We start from the raw sequence: 14,349 nt of genomic DNA, 5'->3' as shown, positions 1-14,349 counted from the left end.
ATGTTTTGTGTTTACACTCGCTTTTTCAGATAGATGCAAGTAAAACAGCAAAAAATGAATAAAATCAAAGTCCCGTAACTCTCAACTCTATTGTCACCTCTTTACTCGTTACTTTACTTTACTTACTTTACTCGTTAATATGTTACTGCCCATCTCTGGTCACAAGCAAAAGTCCAAAACACACTCAGCATCTAAAAACTCCAGGTAACAAACAGAAGGGTATCAACAGAGGAAGTTCAACAAAGCCAAAGAATGCCTGACGACAGCAGTCATCAGCTTTTTCTGCTTAAGGACCAAGAAGTCAAACTAATATACTTGGAATAATAAAGCAAAGAAAAACTGGAATCAAACACAGAACAGCTGAAAACCTGTCCAGAAGGGCAAAATTAAAGCCACAAATCCCACAGACTATAACACAAAATTGGACAGCGATTTGTGTGAATTTGTCCAGTTTTGACGTATTTTCTGGTCAGCATAGACAAAAGTCATGACAAAAAGACATGATAATTTTTTCCTATTTCCTGGTTAAAGACTAGCTGTTACCTGGATTGTGAAAAATTGTTAACTTTGTGTTGTAAAATGAGATTATTTATTTATTTTAAAAAAACCTGAAAAAAGATGATTTGAGACGTCTCATAAAGTACACTAATTACCATTTCATATGTCATTAATCACTATACAGAAAGACTGAAATGCACACTGTGAAGACTATTTATCTGTACAGTAAATTCCACGTGTGCATATTTTTGTCTATTTTCTTTGAATAAATGTGAATAAATCTAAAAAAGGAGTAAGCACATTTTTGATGTGTGAACAGCAGCACTATGTGAATGTGGGTCAGTTAAAGAGTTGCCATCAGAGGTGACGAGATGAATAAAAATGTAATGTTTCATCCGTTGTGCGGAAATGTTGGTGTGTTAACTGAAAATCTGCCATGTCTTTAAATTAACTTTTGAGGTTTTTAGGTATTGTTGAAATAAATATTCAGGAACATTTAACAAAACCTTTTTATTTTTTGTTGAGTTGCTGACATTAAGAATTGTTGTATTATGTGTGGCGGCAGATCCAGATGTAGACTCGTGAAATAAACAGATCTTTATTTTTGAAATCTAGTAAAAAAATCCAAACATGAAGACACACGAGAGGAGAAGAACCGAGTACCAACAATACAACACGACAAAGAACACAACAGAGAGAGGATTTAAAAACACATGACTAATCGGAGATGCGAAAAAAACGGAAAACACAAGTGAAACTCACAAAAGGAGAGACTATCAAAATAAAACAGTAACTAACATCTAACAGAGAAACACAGACACTGGAAACACAGGAGGGCAGGAAATCTGAAACTCAGGGAATTAACATCAGCTGTGATGACAAATTATCAATAAAACAACCAAACCAGAGAGGAAAATCATGGAAAACAAAATAACCCTAACCAACAAGAAGGAAAAACAACACATAACAATAAACAGAAATAAAATGTTGAACTCAATCCAGAGTCCAAACCTGGCATTATGATAAGTGCAGAATTGAACAGTTCTTTTTTCCGCTGGTAAGATTTGCTGGAAAACTAGATTTGGTTTTAAGATTCGAAGTAATTATTCCTCACAAGGTCATATAATGAAACTAAAGGTGTAAATAATACATGAATGAATGAATAAATAATGCAGTCGCCCAAACAAAGCTATTATTCATAGTGTGGACGTGGATTCAGAAGCCTGATGGAAAAATTCCTTCAAAGCTTGTTGGTAAGTCACTAATAAAATATCCGACTGACACGCTAGCTTTTTGTGACTTTTGTTCGGTGTCGAATTCGTATCTCGTCTGAAATTCTTCTTTCTTTTGTCTGTCTCGCCATATATAAGTATTTGAGTATCACGCTGGGGGCACCGCTCCTGGATGATATTACAGCAAACTCATCATTTTCTCTGCCTGGGGCTGTGTGCCGTTTATTTTTTCCTGGCTCATCACATCCTTGAGGCCAAAATCCCCTGAGAGGCAGCTTGGCGTCATGTCACTGTGACAGTAATTTTTTGGAACAGGGGTATTGAATGGCCACAGTGGGGGCTGTGTATCATGGTAGGCACTCACATTCAGCATGAATTCTTGCAGAAGTAATGAATTCATCACATTGACATTATTCATCCGGGGAAAATTGGTTGATTTAGACACTGTTTCGGAGTCCTCTGCTCTCCTTGACTCACAGAAGTTCCATTTCCAGCGTTAATATCCGGATTCGGCTGCGACAATGTCACACAGCTCATTTCCTGTCATTACGTTTGTCTTTGACTTCTAGGTGTCACGTGGCAAACTTCACAAATGGATCATTGTGTTCCCGTTGCACTTTCACACATGCAGACACTGATGTAGATTTCATAAACCCCTGGGTACGTTCAGTGGTGCAGATGAGACACGGCCTGCTCGGCAGCTCAAAAAGAAAAGCATGCGGGAAGTAGTCCAGTGCTTCACTATTTTTTTTTTTTTTTGGAATTTCCATCAGTAAACAGTAAATTACTTTCATTAAGCAAGCACTGATTATCATTGTTTTAAGATTATTTACCAACTGAAGCACTGAGGCAGTTACTCCCCATGTCAATTTTATGACCCCAGGAAACTGTGTTAGCGTTAACCTTGACCTTTGTCCAAGTTGACCCTTGGACAAAGGTCAAGAAACCATATTGAGTAATATAGCGTATGAAGGGTTCTACAGGGGGGCAACTGCCCCCTTGCTGTAGAGGCTGTCCTCTAGCTGCCCCCCAACTTTTATGTCCTTAAAACACACCCAAAAGCCTTTTATAGCCTTCAAATTAAATATTAACTTACCATATAAAATTAATAATAATCTTAGGATCCCCCTATATCAAACGTCATCTACCAACAACAGACACATTTAGGTATAAATTATACCTAAAAATTGGCTATGTTTTCTTTGAAGATATAATGGTACAATAAATAGTTTTAAAGTGTTTTTTCTGGATATTTTGTTGACTCCAATTACATGAAGGGGATTGTCACCTATTTCACTGAAGAGGTATATGCCCCCCTCCCCTATTAAAATGTTCTAGATCTGCCACTGGTATGGACACCATAAAGACACAAAATCACACGCTGCATGAATATATCTTAAAATTTCAAGATCTCAAAATCTCAACAGACAATGTTAATGTGCAATGTTTCAGTGTCATAAGTCAAAGGTCAGATGTCAGCATGTTGTATTAAAAACATCATATAAAAAGCTTTAGTACAGCCCTTTCCCTCTCCCTCTTGTATTTATGGTATTTTACATCCCATATCAATATAGTTAGGATGCTGTGAAAAATGTAAAAACAGAAGGCTTCCTAACATCTTCGAACTCAGACAATTTATTATTTTAAGACAAATCTACAATTCATAGACATAATTTTTCCAGGTTGGTGAAACCGTTTTATACCCAACTATCTTGCTGAGTTGTTGCCAGGTAACCTAATTAGTTGCAAAATGCCCCAGCAGCTGTTTTTTTTTTTAGCACCACTTACTTTTCCAGCCTTTTGTTGCCCCTGTCCCAACTTCTCTGAGATGATTTGCTTTAATCAAATTCAAAATGAGCTCATATTTTCATGAAATAGTAAAATCATTCTGTATAAACATTTGATATGTTTTCTATGTTCTAATATGACTAAAATTATGTGGATTTTCTTTCCATTTTGCACACTATTCTAACTTTTTCAGAATTGGCAGTGTGTTTCTTCTTTCCATATAATTTAAGGTTAAATGCAGTGTTTCAGTCTTTCCTGATGTAAAGTTGTATAATGTGGGACAAAACCGACAGGACTGGCTACAGTGTGTTGAACCAAACTGAACAATAATAAAGTTTTGCTTTATCCATGAAGTTTGAATTCAGTTACTTACAGATATCACCAGAAGCTTCCCTGAAGCCATGCCTGCAGCCCAGCCATCTATGACTTTTCACTGTTTTTGAACTATTTTTTGCACTTATTGTTTTTTGCACTTAGTGTGCCAAGTAAAACAGTTGCTAATATGAGCTGAGGATCCCAACAGACCCAAACAAAAAGAGTAGGTATCAGTCTTACCTGGCATCATAGAGAGAAAAGTAGCAGAGAGGGAAAAAAAGAAAGCCTATGAACACTGCTCATGTTTGTGCCAGTAGCTTCTACTTTATTTATTCTCATTAGACCCTTAGAAGAAAAAAAGAAAGGAAAAGAAGTAAACACGTGTATCAAAAAGTTACCCAAAGTCCAAATGTAGATGAAATTAAAGTGTAAACCTTTGCAAGTTTACCCTTCATAATAACATCTTTCGAGTTAAACAACGTCTCCATCTTACATGCATTTGGACTCGACCTGAAATATATAGACAGATATTTCTGTCTTTGCAATTTAAGCTAACTCCATCCAGATAAAGAACAATACTCATGTACAAACTACAGAGTATGCATAAAAGAAAATCTCTAAAGAGAGAAAAAAAGAAAAGAAAAGAAAGTCTGCCTGTCCCACATCTAAACTTTGCTGAATAACACCAAATAGAATCATCAAAACTATGCAGGTAAATGTCCTGATGGTGGGACAGAGGTGGGTGTTTGCACTGAGAGAACCTCACCACTCATGGATGTGAGTTTAATTTGATTAGGATTTGTTAGGACGCATTAAGGGGGACATCTGAACTTCAAAGCACGTCATTTTCTGCATCCTGTTTTTTATTAACCAGTTTAGGCCTTTAATGTAGTGTAGCATAACGCAATGCACACACATCCAACATTTAATATTTGGCTTCCCTTCCTTTCTGTCATGATGAAGTCATCATAAATAAAGTGGGGACATTGAGCTGTATCACCATGAAATCTTACATCACTAGATAGGATTCTCTATGCTATGATTTTCTTCAACTACACATCTGGAATCCTTCTGCTTAAAATTTCTACACAACAAATTGCACCCCAAAACCAGAACATTTAAAATCTTATAAGGCATTTTTTCCCCCGAAAAAGCCGATTCCCAGGAATATCAGGTGGAATGGCTCGGTCCAGAAAACAAACAGATGGTATTGAGTGAATTTAAGAAAGATCCATGTAAACACAGTTGCTGTTCTGCTGTTTGATCTACAGGGATTATTTAAGCTGATTAGGTTGGAGCTAATGGTGCACAAGTTTGTCATCATAGTTTTTACAAAACAGTTTCTGCACATTATCCTATCCAGGGTTGCAAAATGTTTCCATGCAGCTTCTGATTTATTTAGAAGCCGTAACACTGTTATCATGCTCATGTTGTGCTTCTTCTGCCAACATCTGCTTTCAGAAGGCTTAAAAGACTCATTTTCTCTCTGCGCTTGCCTGCCAGACAGTCATCTCTCATCCTTTTCAAAAGCTAATCAAGTCTCTATGACAAACTTTGCTTTTAATGCTGGTGGATTTTGCCATTTTGTGTTTGCTTTAAGATCTGCAGACACTGCGAGCTATTTTACGTTGTTGTGTTACACGTGTTCTTTTGGGGTGGTGTCCTCTCTGAGGAATATTTGCCTTGCTAATGGCAATTAGCTTTGTCTGTCGTTTGGCTTGTGTATTTTGAGTGTTTTGCGCCAGTGAATTACAAACTAATTCAATATAAACCCCAATTTCATGAAGCTGGAGTGCTGTGTAAAATGTAGATGATAGAACACATCAAATGTTTAAACTGAGAAAAAGAAACATTTTAAGTTATTTTAAATTTGATAACTGCAATTGGTCTCAAAAAAGTTGGGATGCTGGGAAAAATACCGAAAAGTAAGTGGCACAAAAAAGAAACAGCTGTAGAAACGTTTTGTTTGTAATTACATTTATTTGCAAAGGGTCAGTAACATGATTGGGTATAACAAGATCAATTTGGAGAGGCAGAGTTTCTCAGAAGTGAAAATGGGAAGAGGTTCGCCAATCTGCAGAAAACATGTGTCTGCAAATTGTGGAACAGTTTCAAAATAATGTTCCTCAGCTTAACATTGCAAAGATTTTGAATATCTCATTCTCTGCAAAAGATAATATCATCGAAAGTTTCAGAGAATCTGCAGAAATCTCTGCCTGAAAAGAACAAGGCCAAAACTCAGTGTTGGATGCCTGTGATGTTCAGGCCCTCAGTTAGTACTGCATTAAAAACATGATTCTGTGATGGAAATCAGTGTGTGGGCTCAGGAAGGCTCCCAGAAATCACCCTCTCTATCATGCCACATGTGAACATGATCCACAAACGTCCCCTCTTCTCTGGGCCAGAGTTAATTTCAAATGGGCTTAGGCAAAATGGAAAAAGCTGTTCTCTGGTTCGACCATTTGAAATTGGAATTAGAAAAGATGGAGAAAGGAGAGGAGAGGGACCATCCAGCTTGTTGTCAGCGCTCAGTTCTAAAACATCTCTGATGGCATGGGGGACTACAGACTGTAGTTAAAAGAGGAGAGTATGCTGCAGAGGCGTAAACTTTTTGGAGGAGCTTTGCTTCCATTTTTTTTCTCACAGTGGCACATCTTCTCAGTTTAAACATTTTAATGAGATTTGAGTTTGAGATATGAGATTTATGAGTTTATCGAGTTTTGAAAATCATTGCATTCTGTTTTTATTTTCATTCTACAAAGCGTACCAACTTTTTGGTTATTTTCTTGCAAGTTGTTGTCACTGTTTAGTAATTTCCTATTGATGTGCTTCAGAACAGGGCATCCCTGCGCATTGCCTCTTTTCACATGGTTACACTAATGCTACAGTCACACAAGAGTGGCTGGGAAACACAGCATGACCAAAACGATTTACAGCGAGATATTTACAATCATCTCGCTGTCTTGTTGACTTTGAAAGGGTCGCTTTGAAGACGTGAAACGGGTGTGCAACAACTTGCAGTTAATTGCTGTCTTCAGCGCAACTTTGGTGCTCCAAGACGGTGATGTAATGCAATAAAACTGAGCCAGTCTCCTATCAGTCTGCTACTGGTTTATGCTTGAATCGGGTCAAGCTGGCAATCGCGTGAAATCTTTTTCCAATAATACAGTGATTAAATGTGATAAGTCATCAAAATATCTGTTGCCATCTACCTACATATCTACTTTCGCAGTAATCTAGCCACAACCTCACAGATCTGAACAAGTAATACTAAAATTCTAGTGCCAATAGTGACATTGGTACTACAAAATAGTAAAGGCACTAGTGTGGATTATAATCAGAATACAGCCAGCTGATTTGACTCCTCTATTCCACGTTGAGCTGGGCTCACTGTGACAGACTGACTCAGATTGATTACATTTATAAATTAGGCAGCAGTTATTTGTAAACCATTTCCAATCTGTCTCACTCTGAGTCAGGTCATCAGTGTTTGGAGACACGTCCCAAACATAGGCTACTTTGCAATTGAAGTGGATTTCTAAACCGACCAGTTGGTTGCTGCAACTGCTTGCAATCTGATCACAGATTGCGAAAACATTCAGTGCAATCACTGCAATGCAAAACTCACAAATTTTTCCTAATGACAAGTAGGTTGCTATCCTGTTTTTACTCTTTTGTGGCTGAACCATACTAAAGACTTGATTAGAAACACTGTTTTTGTCACTTAAGGTCATGCTGACATTTTTTTCGAGCCTCGATGTTAAATCTTCACAGAAAGACTTCGAGCGTATAGCATTGCTGCAACTTTATCAGCCTTTTTTGTTGGAGCGGATTTAATATTTTCATTTTCTGTCATTGACCCCAAAAAATTGGTGTGTAATAAACTTTTTCTACAAGGGTTCGAAACCTGTCTATTAGGATTTGCTCCCATTAAGTCAAAAGAGATTACTGAGGTCAGACAGTGAAGTGAAGTGATGTTCCAGATGTCCCCAGCTGTGGGTTGAGATTGGGCTTCCACTCAAGCTCTTCAACGCTAAGCTATTTTTTCATTGACCTGCATTTGTGCAAAATCCCAAACTCATCATGTACTTTTGTTGCTTGATGCTTACTGTCAGAATAAATCAGCACGTTTCTCGTTGACATCAGCTTGGCGCTTTACCCTCTCTCAACATCTGTGTCCACACCCTGCTGCTGTGAAGTCGGGATGAGTGGACATAGTAGTATTAGTCTTATGTTACCAATGCAAAACAGGAAGGGATTAGACAGACAAGGAAGGTAGGCCAAACATATTTGATATGTACAATTATTCTGACAACTGGAATTGTTGATAGATAGTTTGAAAAAGGGGTTTACTGCTATAAATCAACAGTAGGTGCATGTCTTCTTTGCCTTTTTGCAGTTCCTTTATACCATATTCCTAAAACATTGTGTACAATGTGTGATTTTAGTGTCTCCATGTCTGTATTTGGGGTGGAGGGTGGAGTGTGGGGTTGTCAGGAGTGATTTCACAATAAAAGTCTTGTAAAAATCTGATATATTTGTACATTCACAAGTATAATTCTTAAACAAAACAATTTAATTTCAGTAACATTTACCCAATTCCATATCTTCAGATATGTAATAATTAACAGAAAAAACATGCATAATTGACCATATTTATTTTGACTATATTTACCAATTTGTCTCCTTAGCAGTTTGTTTTATATAAGCTAGCAAATAATTTACTAAGTAAGGTTTGGGGCCTGGTGCCTTTACTCCATGAAAGCAGTAAGAGAAGAAAAGATGAGAAGAAAAGAAGGATATTACATAAGAGGTGAGAAAACATGTTTGTGTTTCTGAAGGATTTAAAGTTTAACAAAAAAAAACCACACACACACACATCCACTGCAGGGAATTCAATTGATATTTTAAATTCAATTCAGTACAGATTTTTTTTTTTAACTGATAATACATCCTGTCATAATTACATGATCAATTTGTATAGTTTGCATATTGGATTGGGTTATCCTGGTAGAAGCTATTGATGTCTTGAGCTACTGTTTCTAATAAGCACAGATGATAAATACTGAGCTCTGGATCATTCACGGCAGTGTCAAATCTCTACACAGGGAAGTTGTTCATTTCCTCCTCTCCATCGTTTTTCTTCATGAGTCAGTCTAGCAGAATAAGATGAAGAAGTGGTAGTCTTTCAACCAAAAGGTCCAAAGTTAACTTCACAGTGACACGATAAGTCACAACAAACAAAAATATTTTTTTTGTAATTTTCCAGATACTAGTTGGATGACACTAATCTTTTATGGAAGACATGGATATGAACTGTAACTTATCAGTAGAGACATGAAACTCCAAGTCGTTCATTCTGGCTTGAACTGATCTAGCAGATCTCTCTGAGTACGCATTCGCACATCCTTCATCAGTATGAAACACAAACTGTGCAACGCATGTCTTTTTGAATACTATGCTGTACAAACTAACACGCTCCAGTGAGTTTCACACCGCAGATATTGAAAGCGCAGCATTGAGATGTCATTTAGCTGCTGCCAAGTGAAACATCAATTCAGAGGAATAAAGCTCAGATTGTTTCCACACATACATCAGTCGCTGTAGTCAATATGACTTTACACAGATATGAAAACTAAAGGGAAAATTAGCATAAGAAGTAAACATTCTTCACAGAGTAAATTATAGGTCTGTTAAGGATTAAGATTTTCAGAAGGGGGAGAGAAGATTGCATGGCATTTTAAGATAAGGAGGTACATAGTATGGTGTGTTTTAGCTTCTGTCATACCGACTGTTCCGAAGTGCAGTGTTGCATGAATTGCCATCATGGGACAGGGTGTTATTCTTCATCAAGAAGCTGGCTTGGATCTGCTCTTATGGAGCCTGCCACAGAGACTCATTATCACAGCATCAGAGCAGCATGTCCCACATTCCTTATTTGTGATCCTCACCCTCCCACTCTTCTCGTTGTTTTCCACCGTGTGTGCACTATTTAAAGTTGAGTTAATGATTAACAAAATCATTTATCACGTTCCTGGGAATTCTGCCAAAATGTCCCTGTAATGGTTTAATTTACCGAAAACACACGGTCACTATCTAAACAGTCTGTTTTGGAGTCGCAGGCATGATGCAAGCATGCTGGGATGTCTGTCATGATGCTGGTTGTCTCACTTAATGCGATGTTCTGCAATGTTTATTTGATTAATTCCCCTTCAGGGGGAATTTGATTTTAAAGCTTGCACCTGTGGCTGAAAATTCCTAAAGATGTCACAGCAGCTCTGTTGTTGGAAGACGATAATGCTGCAAAACTGATTTCATGGCATTTCACACAAGTTAAAGTTCTGTCAAAGGTTTGTACAAATACAGGTTAGTGATTTCTGATAGATACTGCCTGAAGAGGTGAGAATAAGGACACCAGGATTCTCAGTGAATATTTTGGGGTTTGGGTTTTATTATTTTAGTAGCGTGTCAGTTTTATTTCTGGTGATTTTGGCACTGAGTATTTGATTCCTGTTTCTGCTTTATTGTTATTCTAGTGCTGAGTTTCACTTTTGTAATCATATCTTGTGGTTTGTGTCAAGTTTTATTAAAAGCAGCAGCTTTAATTGTTTTAGCATTGCTCTGTTTCTCCCTCTGTCTTGTATTTTTGTAGCTGCAGAGTTATGAGTGGGGTTTTTTCCCCCCGTTTTTTAAGATATGTGTGCACAAATACAGCTGGTCACTGTGTGCTGAGTGCTGGGGATATCGGAGGTGATATCTGCTCTTCCCATCTGAGTTTTTTTTTATTTGTCTTTTTCACCTCTTCATTTTTGTTATTCTCTGTTTTGTGTCTTTGAGTCTTTATGTTGTCCTTCCATGTTGGTATGGTTCAGCAGGTATGGAATAACTATCTACTGACTATTCAATTCACCGGAAAATAGAGTCACCATTCCTGGAAGATCTCTGGGCCTGGATAATAGGTGGGCTACAGTTTCACCAATACTCTCAAGACATTCAGAAGCATCACTGGGAAATACCAGAAAAATCTAGAAAATCTCAACACATCCATCATTGCTAGAATATTGTGTATGTAATTAATGTCTTTAGTACATGTTGCTAAGTAGAGTAAATAATTATGAAATGAAATGGAAGAGCATAGAGCACGTACCAGGGAGAAACTACTAAACCAAACTAATAACAGACCTTTATTAAAGCACAAGCATTAATAATTTTCATTACCTATCTGTCAATGAGATCATTGATAAATCACTATGTCAATAAAGTAACAGAAATATTAAATATTAATATTAAATATTAATTGTAACAGGAATGCCTGTTACAATTTTCCACCGTCCAAAATTCTAACATATAAAGCATCAAATCCTTTTGCATTTGGGTTTATTACCTAATAGTTAATAAAATTAATATCGAAGCACTAAAAATCTGCTTTTTGTCAGTATTTAATTAACAGATTAATCACTGCAGTTTCACAGTGCCGGTCCAATTTATATATTGTTTTGTTTTAAAATGTTGGTACCTGTGCATGTTTGTAAGAAGTTTGGTATACAGTATGTTTTTAGTTTATCTGGTTTAACGTAAGATAATCTTTTAAAGATAAATAAATAACATCCAATTGATTTAAAAAAAAAAATTCAACGTATGAAAGAAGTTTTGAATCAAAGCTTTTCTTCAATGGTGAGCAGATTCGAGGTGAAGAGTCCCTTATCCTGCTGCAGTACTGAATGAGTGTGCACCAGGGAACCGAATAAAACCAGAATAATTCTGATCATGAAACGAATATCGTGTCAAGATGTTGCATTCACAAAGGCATTAAAGCTGGAAATTAATGACAAGTTTCAAAGTGAAAATGTCTGTGCCAATGGGGAGAGTTGGGCGTGGGGTCATCAAATAGATTGGTGCTGCAGCTGCAGTGATGCGGATGCTGTACCAGTCTGTCGTAATGAAAAGAGAGCTGAGCCTAAAAGCAAAGCTGTAAATTTGCCAGTTGATTTACTTCCCTACCCTCACCTACGGTCACAAGCTGTGGGTAGTGACCAGGAAAAAAAATTGCTAATACAAGCGGTGGACATGAGCATTCACCGAAGGGTGGCTGGCCTCTCCCTCAGAGATAGGGTGAGGAGTTAGGCCATCTGGAAGGAGCTCAGAGTAGAGCCGCTACTCCTCTATATCGAAAGGAGCCAGTTGAGGTGGTTGGGACATCTGACAAGGAAGACCCAGGACACACTGGAGAGCTTTTATCCCTCAGATGGTGTCCTGCTTACTTGGCTTCTGCAAACTTAGGTGTCATTTACGTCCAAAGCTACAAAGCATCAAATTCTTTTGCATTTGTGATGATATTTGGAGTCAATAAAAGGATCAAAAAAATGCTTTTTGAAGACTAATCACTGCAATTTCACAGGGAGCTGTTATGAGTGGATACTGTACATGTTTGTAAGAAGCTTGGTATACAGTATGTTTGTAGTTTTACTCAGTGTGTTTCTGCTTTAATGTTAAGAGTGCCGTGGGGCTGCCCGTGTTCATGTGCAGTGGCGGTCCTAGCCTGTTTGGCGCCCTGGGCGAACACTCCCTCTGGCTATCTATCGATCATGAACACCAGGCCCAAATGAATTCCACGCTACAACTCCTGAGCAGGAGGGATGATGGTGGTTTGTACTGTCAGTCAAGAAGAACAAAATTCAAGTATAACAGATGTTCATCTATAATATTTGTTACACGCTCTACATGTGGTAATCATCTATATATTGTCGTGTCACCTGTCTATTTTTCTATCTGTCGCCTCCATCACCACCACATTACAATTTAGCATTCAACTTTTATCCAAAGTATACTTTTGATTCAGTCATAACTCAGTGTGCAGTAATTTCAAGTAAACATTATTTGTGTTATAGTTACATGATGAAAACAATTCATTTTAACCCCAGTATAAAAGAGCTGAAATTAACACACAACCAGCCACCCAGCGTGTCCTGGGTCTGCCCTGGGGCCTCTCTTACATGCTCAGCTCTCTCTTCACCACAACAAACTGGTACAGTGTCCACATCACTGCACCAATCCATCTGTAAGTCTCCTGCTGCATTCTCCCGTCCCTTGTGAACAAATCCAGAGATATATATCTATACACCTCTTTTTGGGGCAGCAATCCTTCACACCCCAGAGTGGGCATTGCACTCCTTTCTGGCTGAGAACGATAGCTACAGACTTGGAGTGTCAATCACTTCACATTCAGCTGCAAACTTCCACAGGACATCACTGACTGATGAAGCTAAAAGAATCACATCATCTTCAAAAAGCAGAGATGAGATTCTGAGATCACCAAACCCAACACCCTCTTCCCTCCAACCTTTGGCTGTGCTGCCAAATTCTGTCAAAAAGTATTGTGAACAAAATCAGTGACAAAGGGCAGCGATGGTGGAGCTCAGCATCCACCAGGAATGAGTGCAACTTATTCCTGGCAATGGGAAACAGGCTCTTACTATGGCTGCACATGGACTGGAAACAACACACACACATACACGCACACACCATGCGGTTATAGCACGCAGTTTCCCTCATGCTTTGCTCAGGACAAGCTGGCATCTTACCGGAGAAACAAGTAGCTGCCGTTTCCTTCCTGTCTGCCTTCCAGGACCTTTTTCAAATTCATTTTCTAGCCGAGCCTCGAACAGCCACATCAGCAGGTGAAATTTTCCGTCACTCTTTGTTGTTCAGATTAGCGCTGTGGAGCACCATCAGTTTTCCTTTTCATGTGTTGCATGACCACAGCATGTATCAGTCTCAGGTAACAATGTCTTGCATACCCTTACCCCCTTTTGAAACTGTATGAGACTTTCAATTAGGCTGATTGGCAAATATTAAGTGAACAAAAAGTTCACGTTTGAAAATGTAAAGGCAAATTTGCAGATTTTGACTGCGACCCCAAAACACTTGTATTTTTAAAAAGCACTAATGTAGTGACATCATTAGGTCATAAAAAATTGTAATGATAAAAGAAAATGCTGTGCAATATAACAAAAAACACACCTCTGGCATCTACATGGACCACAGTCAGTGGCACGAGGAATAAGCATGTGAAACACAGACCCACACCCTTTACATCCTAGCAGCCAAAACCTTGGATGGGCGAAACCATGATAGTGTTAATATTTGGTTCACACTCATTTCTGCCTCATCATGATCTAATTGGTGCTGCTCAGGTGGGTCTCTGCACTTGCATCTCTGCCATTATTACAGGAATCAATGCACATGAAATGAGAACCCCAAAGACCAATGCACATTTGTCTTGACAGGATCTCATTTCGTTCCAAAGAAACAGGTTAATTTAACTCAGCTAAGTTGTCTTTCAGCACAGGGACAAAGGGGGGAAGTCAGCAGGGAACCACCAGAAAGGACAAGACAAGTAAGTACTGCTGCAGCTGAGTATTTCAGCAGAGTTGTTATCAAACTTGAACTGAATCCTTACTGGTGTTTCCTTTATAATCTATAGGCGATTCATAGTGTTTTTCGTTCCATAAAGCAT

This window comes from Neolamprologus brichardi, chromosome 10, assembly GCF_056152115.1.
Source record: "Neolamprologus brichardi isolate AB-2024 chromosome 10, ASM5615211v1, whole genome shotgun sequence".
In the NCBI taxonomy this organism is placed as follows: domain Eukaryota; kingdom Metazoa; phylum Chordata; class Actinopteri; order Cichliformes; family Cichlidae; genus Neolamprologus; species Neolamprologus brichardi.
The sequence above is the reverse complement of the archived record's forward strand: the minus strand, read 5'-3'. Positions refer to the sequence as shown.